Consider the following 5,026-nt stretch of genomic DNA (forward strand, 5'->3'; position numbering starts at 1 on the left):
GGGTGAGACGTTGTTGAAACAAAAAAAGTTATGCATTCCATCACGTACATAAACAGTATCGTAATTCGCCAAGTGCAAATCAGCAAATTCGTAAAATTTTTGTTTATTTTGAACAATCCGGATAATAAAGGTCCGGATAATCGAGGTTCTACTGTATATAGATAAAAAATCTTGTAATGTTAATAAAACTATAAATTATCATTTTTATATCCCAGATTATATGAAAAAGAATTCTTATCTTACGGAATTAAAAAATATATATACACAAATATCTGATGATCATAATAAAAATATTAAACTTAAAGAATTAGAAATAAAATATATAATGAATGATTACCCAAATTTTATTCTTACTAAGTGGAAAACATGTTACTTAAAAAACAGATATAATACAAAGTTTAAAAATGAAAAAACATGTAAAAGATTTCCGTATATTAAAAATATTTTTGATCATTGTAGTAATAGCCTTAAAAAATTATAACATTTGCTTGGCCCCATCTTTGACCAATAAAATTTCACAGAATACACACAGATATCTTAATAAGAGTACTAATAATAATATAGATTGCCTAAAAAAGGCTGGAGTTGTATACAGATTGGAATGTGATTGTCTGAATCCGTATATGTACATAGGTGAAATAGGGCGCTTGTTAGAAGTTAGACTAAAAGAACATGAAGCGGCCATTAAATTGAAGTACAATAATTCCCCGTGGTATGACCATACAAGTAATAATAATTGTAAAATTAACCGTAATATAAAAATTTTGCATTTTGAAATTATCATCATTGCATTACCATTGATATGAATTGATAGATGGTGCTAAAACAAATTAAATGTTATGATTATGTTTAAACATGGTATAATTATTTGTAAAAAATTTTGTTCTAGTAATTATGATACTAATATATTTTTAATAATATTGTAAGTGTATCAAAACCTCTACATATGAATGTCAATTTTTATTATATTAACATTTTTACTGCATCTGTTATGTATTCATGTAAAAAATTAAAATGATTGTGAGTATAATGGAAGTTATTGTTTGATGGTTGTTTTTTATTTTTTGGCTGTATATTAATACAGAGTTTACAATTTTATGTTTGGTTACAGGTTAGGGATGAGGAAGGTTTGTCCTCCCACCCCCTATTTTAAGCAAAAAAATTTTGTAATTTACATAATGATAAAATGTGTTTTTATATTTTAATTTTGTTTTCTATGGTATATCATGGTCATGTTCTAATATCAGTTTTTCTTGTTTATTTGAACTAGCACTGAGGAGGGGTTGGAGTACATTATACTAACCCAAAATACATATGTAGTTCAATTGTAAATAAAAAACAATTTGCTAACCCGAAATTGCTGTGAGATATGTCTACCAAAGTGTGGTTTTTTTTTTTGGATTACAGAGACAGAATTACANTATATATTTTTAAATCCTTTATAATTTTAATTATTTAATTGCTCCTTCCTCTCTTCCTTGGCGTGTTGTGAAATTTCTGATAGTTGGATAATAAACCGTTTTATTGTAATTTGTCTTTTTAAATTATTAGATGATATTAAAATTTGGAAAAGGGGATCCCTAGATTGGTAAAATAAGCGAATTTCCTTCTACAACTTCGGTTGTTGTTCGGTATACAGCTAAGGTTTTAACGAAGTTCAAGCGAATACATAGTTAGCAAAAAAAATTTGAAATAAAGTGATTAAACAAAAATTATTACAAATATCGTAAATAACAGTTCATAAATGCATATATAGAAATATTTTTTGAAGGGAGAAATGGATAATTTTTAATTTATTTAACTTAAAATATATACTCGTTGACTCAAATTAGTAGCTTGCCCCTGTACATCATACTTTTCCTTTAACAATAGAGTCATGCTGGTCATCTATCTCAATGTTCCACAACCTTCTTCTACTCGCAGTACACATATGACTCGACATGACTCAACACGGCACATCAAAATGTTATTCCCCTCAAAAATGTATGATATGATACTACAGTAGAGCATCAATTATCCGAATCAATTGGGAATGGGGTTGTTCGGAAAATCGATATTTCGGATAACCGATTATGTACGAAAAAATATATTAATTTATCCCATGTTGAAAGTTTTCTCCGTTGTGTGTCGTTTCGCGTTGAATTTTCGTCAATGTTAAGCCTAACAAAGACTATTGTNAGACCTTATCTACAAATTTGATATCCATCTAGCAGTTCACCTCCTCTCCACGTCCCCATACATCCCGTTAATAACCACGGATTCTTTTACACAATTGGACAGAAAGGATGATAAAAAGGGTGATTTTCCTGCCATTTGAGGCAGTCAACAGAAATATGACATTGCCATAGGAGACAGACAGTCTACAGAAGAACAGATTTGCCACAAAAACAATGGCAGTCCATGAGAATTTGGAAAGTGCCATAAGAATCTCTCGTCCACAGATTTAACTTGTGCGCCATAAGTTCCCACCTAGAACTTCATCCTTCTCTCGAACTTCCACCACAGTCATCCCATCTTATCAACAATTCGTCACCGATCAGAAGATATAGTTCAAAATCTACAGTTGAGGTAGTACATCTTAATACTTGTAAACTCTCTCTCTCTCACGAATAAGATAGGGATTAATAATCTCTCCATAGCTGTATTTTATTTGTTATTTCTTATTAAATAAAGTTTTGTCACTTTATCATGGCCTCGTTCTTGAACTCATTTCTGTGCTGAAATCCTATCACTTGCCTACTTGCCCTCCCCCTTGGAAGAGTTATCTAAATTACACAGAAGCGTGACTAATGCTAAATTTTAGGTTGATGTCAGGAGCCTGACAAGACCAAGATTCTACAATGTTGTAGTCTACCTTAATTTTAATATAATCTCCATCCTACAACCTTGCAGGTGGATCTTCCAGATCTGTAGCCGAATAAGTGGTAGAGAGAATTACACTTATCTACCCCCAGTTCCTCACAACTCCATAAATTATACAATCTTGGCCTTGACCCTGAAAATTGTTAATATGAATTTTCGATAAAGTGAACTAACTACTATTCCCCTAGCAATTCATATTAATGCAAGTTGACTGTATAAAGTTACATCATCTGAATGAGTTTATCTTATTAATAAATTTCTCTCTAAAACATTTAGTTACATTGTTAAAAACGAGTTTGATTGTAACTAATTTATTTTAATAAGTATTCTTCCAATAATATATTTAAATACAGGTAAATCTTTGTATTTGCAAGATTTAGGATCCTTGGAAATCTCACAAATTCCAATTAATAAGGCTAATGAGAAAACAGAGTTAGGTTTCTACAGATTGAGCTGATATGGCTGAGATGAAGCCTGTTGCTATCCAAGAAATATTTAAAATTTTTCAAATGATTTAATAAGCAAATAATAATAACTAACATATACTTTGTTCATATGTTTAATTATATTAAAAATATTAGTCTTGCATTCTAAGAGAGTTATAGAGAAATTAATGTTGCTTAAAGGACATTTTTATTCATGTCTTTTAAGACTTCAACTTATCAAGAAGTTCTACATTCTTCTAATGACTTAAAACTGTTTGTTATGTTTTACCATATTTTCAAGAGCAACACCAATTATTTTATAAGTTATAATAAAATACAGAAAAACTGTGAACAAATTTTCACTTGCTGTTTATGAGATTGTAGAACTGGTGTACACACAAAAATGAAGTAGAGGCAGATGCATAGTCTTCTATAAGACTTGTTTTGATCTCCTAATTCAAACTAAAAAAAATTTATAAAAATACTTCCATCATTATAGGGTAGCTCTATTCTTATGAGTTTTAACTCTATAATCCTATATTATCAGATGTAGTATTTCAAACAGCCAAACAAATATCCATTGGTTTAACGTACAATTTAGTAATCAATTTAAAAGAGAATGTAGAAGAAAAAATTGATTAATANTTATACTTCAGAAGTTAATTTAGTATCAAAAACGTAAAATATTTGAGTAGCCCAAGACATAGCCAAAGATTGCAGCGTCACAGCACTGGCAAAAATTTAAATTTGCCGACTGGAATTCTTTCGGATAATTGACTTTCGGATAATAGACACACTACTGTATTAATAGAATTTTGTAATGCCATAAACCTATTATTATTATTATTATGTTGAGTTTTGTGAGTTACACTCGGTTTACACCAATTTACTATGCCAGACCAGAGTCAAGGCATAGTAACTGCAAAAACAAGACAAAAATTAAATAAGTAAGTCAGTGTTTATCTGTTTTCAGGAATTTCCTAACAATATGACAGGTATTCGATATACTGGCCTTCTGTAGTGTAATGTATGTGTTTCTATTCAATTTTAATGTTCCCAGGCTTTTGTGTAGCATGTGTGGTATGACACCTGTACAGGAGAGAACAACAGGTACAATAAGCACCCTATCCATCCTCCAAAGATGCCTTATTTCCTGGGAGAGTTCTGTGTACTTGCTGATTTTTTCAGTGCATGTGTTTTGTATATTGTGAGTGTTTGGAACAGATATGTCTATAACTTATGTGATTTTATTGTGTTTGTCAATGAGTGTGATGTCTGGTCTGTTGTGATAAATTGTTTTATCTGTGATTATGGCTGTTGTAGTACATTTTGTGTGTTGTTTTCCAATACTGTCTGTTGAACATATTTGTAGTATGATTCATGGATGTCTAATAATTTGTGTTTCTTTGCAAACTCTTGATGTATTTGCTACTTAATTATGTTATGTAAATAATCTGTCTGTGCTAAGAGCTTGCAACCAGAAGTAATGTGTTGTATGGATTCTGGCATCATGTGACATTTTCTGCATGTGTCGTTTGTGAGTGTTGTATCTTTATGTGTTTTCCATAGTTTTTAGTACAGTGGTACCTCAGGTTACAAACGCCCCAGCATACGAAATTTTCAGGATACGACATGAAATTCGAACATATTTTTGCTCCACGATACGAACAAAAACTCACCATACGACGTTACATTAGTTCGCATTTTTCATTTGTTTTTCTTACTACAGTTATTTTTTT

At 30.6% G+C, this 5,026-nt stretch overlaps 1 protein-coding gene across 1 annotated transcript in view; it reads right to left on the bottom strand.

Annotated features, from left to right (window-relative positions):
- The window catches only part of LOC111635483 (vacuolar protein-sorting-associated protein 36-like), a 73,308-nt gene that overhangs the window by 46,504 nt on the left and 21,778 nt on the right, over positions 1-5,026 (bottom strand). The gene's annotated exons all lie outside the window — the stretch shown is intronic.

Source organism: Centruroides sculpturatus, unplaced genomic scaffold (genome assembly GCF_000671375.1).
Source record: "Centruroides sculpturatus isolate CEXI.00-Female unplaced genomic scaffold, Cexi_2.0 scaffold845, whole genome shotgun sequence".
In the NCBI taxonomy this organism is placed as follows: domain Eukaryota; kingdom Metazoa; phylum Arthropoda; class Arachnida; order Scorpiones; family Buthidae; genus Centruroides; species Centruroides sculpturatus.